The 12660-nt window shown below is 36.2% G+C and overlaps 1 protein-coding gene across 1 annotated transcript in view; it reads right to left on the minus strand.

Moving 5' to 3' along the window:
- The window catches only part of LOC108596675 (5-hydroxytryptamine receptor 1A), a 57114-nt gene extending 46040 nt beyond the window's left edge, over positions 1 to 11074 (minus strand). Inside the window, exon 1 of the mRNA XM_017982686.1 lies at positions 10471 to 11074. The gene's annotated coding sequence lies outside the window, so the exon portion shown is untranslated. The remainder of the gene's footprint in view (positions 1 to 10470) is intronic.
- Positions 11075 to 12660: the final 1586 nt, after the last annotated feature.

A 12660-nucleotide genomic window follows, 5' to 3' on the forward strand; every position in this document is an offset into this window, starting at 1 on the left:
AATGAAATTGGATTTAACTTGACTCAATTCATACATACTTATGGCCCCATATACAATTTGCAAATACATTTGTATTTGCGTATTTGGCCAAAAAGGGTTGTCAAAGCAAACACAGCCACAGCCAACACAGCCACAGTGAGAGAGAAACCCAATCTACAAGCTGAGCTGGGCTCAGATTTTATCCCACAAATTTTTTTTACTGCTACTGACGTTTATTATATTGCATTATGCTTCATTGTATGTGTGTGTGTGTGTGGGTGGGTGTGCGCCGCTATGCCGCTTTAAATACAAGATGAGTGTCTGTGTGTGTGTGTGTGTAAAGGCATTCGTGTGTATGTGTGTGTGTGTGTGTGCTTGTGCTAATTTGAAATGCGGCCGCCTGTCGCTTGGTGGCTTATATGGCGTTGACATGTGCTTTATCTGTATATGTATGCGTGTGTGTGTGTGTGTGTAACAGGATTTTTGGGATTTATTTTAATGCGTTTAAATTTGGTTCAATATGCTGGGCATATGCAGCTGACGCGTCTTTTCCCCAAAAAAATTTATGAATTATTTATCGATGTGCAAAACAAAATCCAACAACAGACAACAAACCGCAGACAGCAAAGTTGGCTATTGACTTTGACAGCTGTTTAAATTAAGCTGCGCCAAATTGTTGTTGACAAATAAATAAATTATGTGGCCAGGACGAATCAAAAGTCACATTTCCCAAGAACTTTTGCTTGCATTTTAAGTGTTAATTATATTGCAAAAGCTTTGAGTGCCAAGCAGAAATTTAATTAAAATTTGCTATGATTGAGCAAAAAGTATAAGCTCAATAAATTGGCTATAGCAATTAATTTCTTTTGCGCTTGTAGTGTATAAAGCAGTTGTACTTTAGTTTAATAAAAAAATGTGCACAACAGGAAATAAACTACGATATTCTGTGTTTAACAGGCGACACTCTGAAGAAACAGCGGGAGCCAGCACGTTTCTGTGTGTGTGTGAACGGAAACGGAAATCAGATCAGCGACACACGGCATAAAGACAAAGGCGGTTCTCGAAGCATAAACAACAGCAACATGCATTAACGGCCAAAAGTCGAATAAAAATATTAAGAAGCAGACAGAGCAGCAGCCGCAAACACGAAAAGCGAAACGAAACGAAACGCATGTCAAAGTAAAAATAAGAAAACATTGTGAGAAAAAAAATGAAGATTAATGTGAAAGCATTGCGTAGCCGCCGTGTGGTGCGCCCCCATTGCCTTCTGGGACATTAAAATCAGCTGCCTTACTTACTTTAGTGGAATGCGCGCAAAAGTAGAATTGGAATTTTTTTGCATGCGCGATATTTAAATAAAATTCAAAACTGCTAAAAAAAAAATATTAATAAGCATCAATAAATTCAATACAACTAAAGGTTCTACTATATATACAACTGTTTCTAAATATTTTCAATAAATAAGATACAAAAATGCTAAAATATTTAAAATAATTTTTTCTTAAGAAATAAAAGGGATTTTATAATACGTAATTAATAATTTTAAATTTTAAGCCAATCGTAGTTATAAAACTCTCAAATATTTAAAGCAAACACTTTACGTTGCGTATACGTAATTTATGATAAAATTTTGTAAAATAAAATCATATTTCAAATGAGCATTAAATAAATAGTAGAAAATCGTAGAGTCAACTGTTTATTTTCTTTGGTTAATGCTCGCTGTACCACTCTGCGTATGCTTAATAAGCTGATTGCGCTGGCTTAAGCCAGCAAATTTAATTGCCACAATTGCTTTGGCATATTTGTAGTGCTGGTGAGTGTGAAAAAGCATCAAACAGATTGCATGCAAATTGTAAATGGAGAAACTGAAGTGCGGCAAAGTGGCGCAAAAACTTTTGGAGCAGCAACGAAAGTTGAAAGCGAAAAAATAAGTAAAGGCAGCATCAGAGCTGAGAATAAATCAAGTTTTCGACAGCCAAGAGGCTTTAATACTAAGTAGCCTAGCAAAGAACATTTGGTTGGGCTGCTTAACAAACTTTTCACAATCCTTTGCACTCTCTCAACTCTCAACTAACAAAAATGTAGCTGTAAAAATGGCAAATCGAGTGCAAAAACTAATGGAAAACTTGCGAGCGAACAAAAGGTGCGAAATGCGTTTTTAATGGCAAAACTTTTTACAATATAATTTGAATTTAAATGTATAATTTTGTAGTCGGTTTTGTTGCTTAATTTTATAAATTGATATGTGCGCTTGTGGCAAACAGAACAGAAGTATATATAATTCCTTAAGTATAATCCGCTTTGTGTCTGTCGGGCAGACCAAAAAGGTTCGGAGCGATAATAATCCAAAGTTAAACCCCAGCAGACAAAAGCTTCAAAACGGCAAAACAAACACCACATAAACAACAACAACAAGTCAAGCATGCATTGCTTAAGAGCAGAGAGAGGGGGTGAGCGGTGGTGTGGACAAATCTTGAGCAAATTTGCTGCGGTCTTCTGGCAGCTTTTTTCGCTCTTGTTGCCAGCCAGCAACGCATAAAAGGATTTTGTATTTGATTTTTATTTAATTTTATGCGCGTTTCAAGCAAACGCAAGGTAAACAGCAAGTTCAAGCCAAAAGTTCAATGACTTCACTACAATCTAATAAACTTTGTATTTGCCTGGGTCAGCCAAAAGTTCAGGCAGCACACAGAGAACTTCTTGCAGTGTATTTTTGAAAATAAAATATAAAAAGCAGCTCAACTTTGTTTATCTTGTCAATACAGCAAGCAGCAGCAGCGGCAGCAGCGTTGACCTCTTACCAAACAGTTATTTATTATTATTTTGTTATATATGTTTATTTTTTTTGGCGCCGTTGCTGTTGTTGATTTGTCGAATTTTATTCGAAGTCGAGACTTGCAGACTGCTCATTGATTATTTAGTTCAGCTTAGGCACTGGAATTTGCCTTTAAAATATTATTTTTATTATTTTATTTATTCAATATGCAATAGCAAAGCAATCAATAAATCATTTCCTGTGCGCTGTAATTAAATTTATGAAGCGCAATCAGCGCCTCTGAAGTTGCGCGAAAAAAAAGCAAATTAAATATATTTATGCCCTGCAGCGTAGCTACAATGTGTGCATAGCGTTTGAATTTAATATTTAAAGCAATGTTAGCTTTATATTTTTGCTTTATAGTTGGCACTATACTTGGGAGCGCTCGCTTTGCTTTGTGTCCTTGGCGCATCCATTTGCGCTCATGTCACACTCATGGGAATAGCCAAAGCCAAAGCGAAGGCGACTTACGCGTTGGCTAAATAAATTATTCGTAGCCAACAATGCCGGAAAGCAGAAAGCTACACAAATTATGATAAGCACTTAAGTATAATAGGCCATGTACCAGCAGCAGCAGCAGCAGCAGCAGTAATCAATGCGCTCCGAAATTCCCATAGCTAGTCCAAGTCCAAAAGTCTGCCAAGTGCATGGTCAGCTAGTCTCAGTGTATATCTTCACTATATCAACAACAGCAACAAAAATTCACTTACGCTGCCTGTGGACCAAATGCGCTTGCCAAGTTTTATACCAAAAAAAAAAGGAGCTGCAACCCAATCTTGAGCAGCGTGCCAAATAGTTGCTGCAAATTTCAAGCTTGCATATTTTAGTAGCAAACACAGAAATTACAAAAATAAAATGCATGCAAAAATAACAAACAGACAAGCCGGAAAATCGCTTTGAAATGTGTCTAAGGCACATGCATAAATTATGAAACAACACAATTTTTAGTCCCACACACACACACACACACATACATAGAGAGCAAAAAAGTTGGCAATGCATTTCAATTGCAACTACATTGATTTTTGCTGTTGTTCATTTAATTGGCGGTTAAAAAATCCTTCGCAAAGCGGAAACAACTTCAACTGCAAGCAAAAGTTAGACATGTGACAAAAACCGCAGGCACGCTAAGCAAACAATGTACAATGGGCTAAAAGCAGCATTTTTGCATACAAAGTTCAATATAAATATTAGAGTTTGAGCTAAGAGCAAAGCTGTAGGCATTTGATAAAGGAATTTAAAATAAAAATTCAATTTATACTTTAAACTAAGGAAATGCTCATTTTTGTTTTGTTGTTGTGTTTTTAGAATTTCTGACTTTTGCAATTGCATAAGCTAAAAATTATTTATTTAAAATTAAATTTACAAAAAATTAATCAATATTTTCTTCTGGCAGAAGAACTGATTTAAATTTCTAACTATGAATTTTATTGTTGACTATTCTTTTAGCAACCCAACTATAAATAAAAGTGTTTGTTATCATGTTCACATCAAATACTTTATGTATTGTTTATATAAAAGAACAATAATTATTTCATGTTCGCCCACATGTTGAACAATTTTATCAACACATTTTCAATTGACTTTTTCTAATAAACAACTGCAGTTGTTGAAATACCAAGCAACCAATTTCATATTGTTTGCAACATGCAAATTTTAAAACAAATGGAGCCAGAGCGCAACATTTACACTGTAATCTCGTTACTGCAAAAACTAAACCAAACAGGTGCGCGTATAAACCAGCATATCAAATACGAAACACAATTGAATTTGCTATATTTTGTTGGCTAAAAATACAGCAAGAACACTAGACTAAATATATATAAAATAGACAATGCATATTTATTTTGCACAATATGTTTTTTAATTCTGAGAAAAAGCTGCAGCAGGCTTGTGGATTTAATAATAACAAAGATTGATGGCCTTAGCTTATAAATATTTATTTTCTTTATGCCTCAGAGTTATTTGTATGTTTTTCTATAAATTTAAAAAAATGTGCTCTGCTTAGTTTTAAGTTAGAACTTTTTAAAAGATGCCGCAGCTTAGTTCAAAACGCTGTTATCGTTTAATGCCAATACACTGCAATAAAAAGTAATGAGTGCTCTAAGATTTTTTATCGTAAGGTATTAAATAAGTTTCGATTTGACTTAATGCCCATTGAGCGGATTTTTGGACCATTGTGCATTGTCGAGTTTTTAACAGTTGAGCGCTCGTTTAGCTTACTGCCAGCTGTCCGGCACTAAACCTATACACATATATGAATGTATGTGTATATGTATATGTGAGTTTTGCTGACAGACTGCGCGCCACTACAAACTAGTGGCAGTTGAGCCTTGCATGCTTATTATTGTTTGTAAGTGAAGCGTCACAACACATCATCAGCAGCGTATCAAGCGGAAGTCAAAACAATGAAGGCTCAGCCAACGGAAACACACACATAGACACAACGAAAAAAGCAGCGACAGACTGACATTGCGGTTGGAGTAGGGTCGGCGCTGCTTTGAATGATGAGTAATGTGTCTGGGTGTGGGGGGCGGCGACTTTCATTTAGCAAATTTTTTAAGTGTGGCCCCCCCACCACCACAAATAGTCAGCGGAAGCTGTGTGCTTAGGATATAAGTTGGATTATTAATTGCCCTGGAGAGCAAAAGCGTTAGCTGTGAAAGTTGCAAAGTTACCCAAGGGATAGATGGCATTAGCCCAAGCGCGCTGACCTTAAAGAGTCGTCAGGCATATATTGCGTATACGCAATGTAATTAAAGCTGAACTGTGCGTTGGTAGATAAAAATTGTTGAATAAATGTGGCGTCAAATTGAATGACCAGCCAACTGACAGCTGCCTAAAGGGCGCAAAAGGAGCAAAGAGTTGGCGCAAAGACGCGAAAAGCGAAATGGAATTAAAAATGACGCGCACAACAAAAAAAAAAAAAAGAAAATGGCATAAAGCGTAGAGAATACATTTCCAAATGCAAGCTGCCGTAAAGACGCTGATGAAATGAAGTAGATTTCTGTCTGAATTATAAACAGCTGTAAGAAAAGGCAAACGCAGAAAAATAAAAAATAAATGCCAACGCTGGCAAAACTGTCCAGCAGCAGTAGCAGCAGCAGAAGAAGAAGCAGCATCAGTAGCTATAATAAGCGGGCAGACAGGTTAGGTTGGACAGTTGTAACCCAAGACCAGTGCTGCCACAATAACTTGGCTAAAATCGCTAAATTTGGAAAAGGTAGTTGCTAAAAGTAGCTAAAAATTATGTGAAAATTGGCATCAAATGAGTTATAGCTTATCAAATGAGTTTATATATGGCTTGCAAGTTTTAATTGGTGCGTAAATTCCAATATCAATAGCAAAGCAAGCAAGAAAGAGATAGCAAGCGCAGTGTGTGCTCAGCTGCTTATCTGCTTTTACACATGCGCACATACAAAAGTCAAAGTGGGCGCCAATGACTTTCAGACAGTGTCGCCATCTAGAATTTGCGGTCTCAGATGTCAAAGCGCTCTGAGTGGATAAACGAATGCATGGAAGCAGCGCAGCCGACTTTGGCATGACAGCAAGACAGAGACATCAATAGCTGAATAGGTTATGTTGCTTATCTCTTTTTACACAAGCGCACATACAAAAGTCAAAGAGGCCGCCAATGCAATTTAAGGCAGCGCCGCCATCTTGGTTTTACTCTCTCAGCTGTCGAAGCGATCTGACAATGAGCGTATTAAAGTACGCATAGAAGCAGCGCAATCGACTTTGGCAAATAAGGAAGACAGAGACAGCTTATCAAATGAGTTAATATGAGTACATTTACCAATTTGAAGCCCAAAACAAATGCAAACGATAGCAAGGAGTAATCAACTGAGTTAAGTACAAGTTCCGATGTCTATTTAATTGTAATTTGTGCAATCAATTTCATAAAGGTTTAAAAACAACAAAAATGTAAAGCGATAAATAAAAAATAATTTCTTCTTTAAAAAGTTGCTAAATTTGCTTAAAGAAAATTAAAAATTGCTATTTGTGGCATTTAAAAAAATATTGTACATATTTTTTTTTAAGTTTCCAGGAACTTAAACGCTAAACTAGCAGCACTATACAGGACTGTGTGTGTGGCCCACGGGGACACAAAAGTTTTGTGTAAATGAATGAAGAGGTGTCTAACAACGGTCAGAGCAACTACAGCTTCAGCTAAGGCAGCTAAACGCGCATTGCTGTGGGCTGTGCCGTTAGGGTGGGTCGCTTGAGGTGAAACAAATTTACAACGAAAAATTGTAGGAATATTTTCCATGTAAGCCAATCTTTTAAAACGAAACCTCTTATATATAAATTTAAATTTGTATTGATGTTTGTGACTACAGATGAATTTTTGCCATTAGTTTATTATTTATATAAATTCTAAGAGTGGTAGCTTATCATTATTAAATGTATAAGTGTATAAAGTAATAGAAAAATTTATAATTTTGTTATTATTAAAAACATTTTAGGCAAATGAGTCAGTCAGTGCTTAATAAACTAAAGAAACTTCTGAGAGAAAGGGTTCCAAAATTAATTGGGTGGGTCTTATTAAGGTTTTATGCTATAACATATTTAAAAATCATATGATTTTCAATTGTTTCACTATTTATTTACTTCACTTTATTTACTAATAATTTCGTATTCTTAACTTTTCTTGCAAAACGTTTTTTTACATCCATTGTTTTTTTTATACAATATTCTCATCTATCGAGCAACGAGCCACCCTATTGTGCATGCTGAAAATGAACAAAAATTATATCAAGTGCTGAGAATTTTGTAGCTTAAAAAGCGACAATGATGGCGCCCCAAACAGTCAAAGGCGCACTTGACTGTCGACAAAGCAAGAGACTGTCCAAAAAGGAAATGAAGTTGCTCAACGCATACCTGGGCGCTTACTAATTGAAATGCCTGCAAGCAACTGCTTCGTTGCACACACACAGACACACACACACACACATATACGCACTCAACTCTCTGCACATAACAACTTGTTTATGAAGAGAGAGATTCTCGCTCTTGCTCTCTCTTGTGTGCGAATTCAAGTTTAATTGTATAGATTTGCCTGCGGTTATGGGCACTTTACAGGAGTTTTTGCCTATGCAATGCCAAAGCAAGTGATTATTAAAGATTGCCATTGGGGCAACGCTGCGTATGCATAACATGCAGCAGAGACAATGCTACACAATTAATTTAGCACTGCCACAATTATTGTTTACACAACAGAGTGCCAAATACTAAATTACAACTATATTTTCATTTTTATTTGTTGTGTGCTTCGTTAGCAGCGCCTTGTATTGCTTTAATATAATATTTTTCATTTTCAAACAACAAGCTACAATAACTAACCACATGGCAAATGGCAAATGGCAAATTTAATAAAAGGCCCAGGCTCAACTAAATTGTATGAAATTATTGCTGCCGCTGTCCACACAACTATATATAGCCCATATAGCTTACACATTTGTCGCTTCTGTCGCTTCGTTTTACATATTTGATTTATTTTATTTATTTAAGCCGCCGCCTTGTGTCAACGTCTAGGCAACAATACCACACACACACACACACACAAATGGACCAGACACAAAAATATGACTGCCCATAATTTTTACGCCTGCAGCAAATTTTTTTGTCTTTTGGCTATTGTTGTGAATTTATCGCAGCTTTCTGCTGCTAGACCCAGTACATATAAATGTACAAAGAGTCTTCTAAGTTAGTTAAATGAGAATTGTGCGTGACAGGCAATCCTTAATCATAGCTTAGTGGAGCTAATTCGATATAGTCATGTCTGTCAATCTAGATTTCAATATTTGTAGCAGCGAGAGACACCAAACTTCTTACAAAGATTCGTCTATATCTATAAAATCTATAAAAAAAAAATAATTTGTCTTTATGCTTAAGTTTCTGGATCGATTTGCAATAAAGCCTAAAATTTATTTTGATTAATTTTATTTTTTTTCAATTTGGTTGGAATTTTTTTTTTTGATTCTTCCATGCAAAAAATTATTTTTGAATATCAATAGATTTTTAATAAATTTTTATATATTTTTAATTATATTATTATATTTACACTATCTAGCTGGTCTCCCAATATCGACTGTGCCCAACTTTTCGCACATATTTTTTTGCATAAGCTCTAGTATTTATCATGGTCAACAGACTTTAGTATTAAATGTTAGAGCTTTGCCCGTGATTTATGCTGCCTGAATGCTAATTGGCGCGTATATAGAATTCCTACGCCTATGGCTGTCAATATTTCTATCAACAGAGAGAGAGAGAGAGAGTAAAGCTAAAGAACGAAGTCATGAAGTCATTAAATATTCGCATGACACAAGAGTGCGCGCGCTTTATATATATTTCAACTAAAGCCAGCTTGAGCTACACTTAATTGTTTTCATTAACTGATAGTTTATGCTTCAGCTGCTGGCTGCTTTTAAATATGACACTGCAGCTGGCTTAAGTATGGCACTTAAGAGATAATTTATGTGCTTTTTTGGCTTTCATACATTCCTACATATATTAAAATTGTCAGCAATTTTATTAATTTAACTTCATTAAGTCAGTTGGCAACAATGTGCATAAGTTGCGCTTGTTTTTAGTGCGAATCTTGCATTAGTCACTGCGAGTGGCGCTTAAATTATAAAGTAGAGAAAATAAAGCATACCCCAAGGCGTAGCTAAGCAACTACTACAACTAATGTGCTATTAACTTTTAGCCTGCGCCTAAGCTAAACGTAATAAATGCTTATTATTTATGTGTCATGTGTGTGTGACAAAATTTCCAGTTGCGCAACAGAGCCAAGCAATTTAATTGGCACTTTTCTTTCATTTTTTTTTGGTACACATTTGTTTATTTGCTTTGATGTGCGTACAATGCCAAAGACTGTGCAGGCGTAAAGTTCGCAATGCCAATTAGTCAATGTGGTGCGATGGCAGCTGCACAAACGAGCAAAAATTTCATTGACATAGTCAATATGCCACTGACTCAAGAGAGAAAAAGTTCGACTGCAAGTCAAAAATATTTTATAGCAATTTTATAATTAAAAGTTGAACACAAACGAAAACAAATTTATTTGTGCGAGCATGTGAGCTGCATTTAATTTAAAGCAATTTAAAAAATGTAATTTCTAATTGCTGCCAGCCTTAGTCTTAGCATATCAATTGGCCTGCTGTGCGTACAATGTGCAGACCACACCCAAGAGAGAGACCAAGCGCTAGCCACTGGAGCTGCCTGCCGAATATTTGTTGTGCACATATTTCTGGGCCAAGTGCTGGGCACATAAAATACCTTGGTATATTCACTTAATTATAGATGCGACACGCATTCAAACCATTTGCAAGCCCTTTTTAGGTTGAGGGCGTGGTCTCTGTAGCTGCCACTGACAGCATCTTCCATTCTATGGCACACAAGACGGCTATAAAGTCACAATTAGATCTAAGCGCACACGCATTATTTTGCTAAAAATAAATTGCAATTTAGCAACTCATGTTTAAGTTAAGAAATTAAGTTGCGTTCTGCAAATGTCTGGCATTGAATTTGTGGGCTAATTAACGGCGGTTGCTAAGACTCAAATTTAATTTTAGATTTCTGCGAAACGGCACATTATAAAGTCTAAATTAATGACTTAAATATATTAAAGCACAAAATGAATAAGAGCACTGAAATTATTGAAATACACTTACCATACGCCTTAGAATTGCACGTTGCGTATACGCGGAGTGTTGCGCTGTTTAGCCGACAAGCGTTGCGCACATTTAAAAATATGAAATAAATTCAGTCACGTTCACAGTTGTTGCGCGTTTTGTTAACTAAATTTGTTGTTGTCAAAAACTTCAAATTCGAAACTCAAAACTGCAGCAGCAGTTGGCCAGTCAGTCAAGTCAGTAAGTAAGTTTGTCTGGCTAGCTGCCTGGCTGGCTGGCTGTGCAAACTTTAGCCGTTACGTTAACGTATTAGGAGGCACTGCAACGCGTTACGAGCACACTCAAAACTTTGGGCAACACTTAACAGCACTTGAGCGTAAACTTTTGACGTGGCAGTTTCTTATTATTTACTCAACTCATATTATGCAGCTTATGCGGGCTCTGTGGCTAATGTTTAACTATCAATAAGAAATGCAGCAGCTACTGCATGCTGCTGTTATTAAATTTTAAAACGCACATTGCAACTAACATAGAAATTGGCTGCTTAAGTTCCAACGCCAAGTCTTTGATACTTAGTTCGCCTTTATTTTTTTTGTATACGCCGTAATTTTTAATGCAGACAGCTGCCGTTGATGCAACTGTTCTGTCTAAGCAATCACCGCAAACTGTTTGCTCGTGCTGAAGCTCCCAGAACCTGGACCAGCAGCAGCAGCAGCAGTAGCCAAGCGAAGCGAAGCTCTTGCCCATTGCAGCGACGATTGCCGCCAAAAGCAAAACATCGACAGTTTTTATGAATGGCGCGATGTCTCGCAACAGCCAGCGGAACGTTTTGGCATTCGGCGCATGCGTTTCGCTAGTATAACAGTTGTATAACAGTTTACTGCACGGCACACAACAAGTGTGATAAGCAGGACAGTCGCATACGCTGATAAGCAGCCAGCACGCAAATTTGTTCAATGCTTCTTGTCTAAGGTCAGGGACGCACCCGGCGAATGCAAAACTGTACGTGAGAAAAAGTCACATAGATTAACTTTTATAAAATATATAGCAAAAAATTAAATTTATTCGAAAATATATTTAAGCATTGCACTATTAGTTTTTTGACAGCTTTAAATATAATATTTTATTTTAAAATTACTAAGTTAATAATAACATTTATTTTCTTCCCCTAACGTTTTTTAATGCAGACAAAAAATGTAATAAATAATATGTAAAAAAATTTGCATGAATTTAACAAACAAGAGAGAGAAAGAGAGAGAATGAGTCTAAAGAAAGAGTACAGAGAGAGAGAGAGAGAAAGAGATCTCTTTATCTCTAAAAGAAAAGAATGTTAATCGAGAGACAGAGAGTTTAGTAAAGCAGAGAGATGAGTAAAATATTAATCACAGATTCCCAATTGAGAAATAAAGAAAGAGAGCACTAACACTAATGCACTTACAATAAGAACTTCACTTCGATCGAACACGTCGAAGGCTGATCGCAGACTGAGCTAGCTCCAAGCAGTGGTTCGTCTTTTATGCCTGACGGACCTTACACGCTCCCACACACACACCCACGCCCACTCTTGATCTCGCTCGCCTTTACCGCATATAAATCTAAGCAACGCTAACGCTCAGTTAATTAATTGCAAGTTGACAAATCAATTAAAATGCTTTACAATTCATTAGAAATATATATTTAATTAAATTCATTAATAAATGTGACTGATTACTGATAATAGTATTTAAAAAAAACCGTTTACAATCAGATAACAAAAATTAAATCGTATTCAAGCGCTATCTCTCACCGTTTTTGAATTTTTCTTACTTGAAAATCTTCTTATGTCCATAACTTTTAAAGGGGAAGAGATCGCGCTTAAATACGATTTCATTTAATTGAGCCATCGATATTTGAATTTTTCCTAATAAATTCTTAAAAATCTTTGCAGCTGACAAGTAAATTGCATTGATGCACTCACTTTCATACATGCAGTTTGCCTATTTGCTTATCAGTTAATAAATCATTAGGCAAGTGAGACATGCCAGTTAATTAAATTGACAGCTTGAGCATAGACCACAAAATCCAGGACTGCCTAAACTGCTGGCAAATGTAAACAGCTCAAAGGCACGCATGCGGTGACAGTCGAGGCTAAACTAACTATTTATGTGTGTGTGTGTGTGAGTGTGTGTGGGTGTAGGTGTATCTCATTATAATGTGCTTTATCAAATGTCAATATGCCACGACTTCTGT

The sequence above is a fragment of the Drosophila busckii genome, chromosome 2R (assembly GCF_011750605.1).
Source record: "Drosophila busckii strain San Diego stock center, stock number 13000-0081.31 chromosome 2R, ASM1175060v1, whole genome shotgun sequence".
Taxonomy (NCBI): domain Eukaryota; kingdom Metazoa; phylum Arthropoda; class Insecta; order Diptera; family Drosophilidae; genus Drosophila; species Drosophila busckii.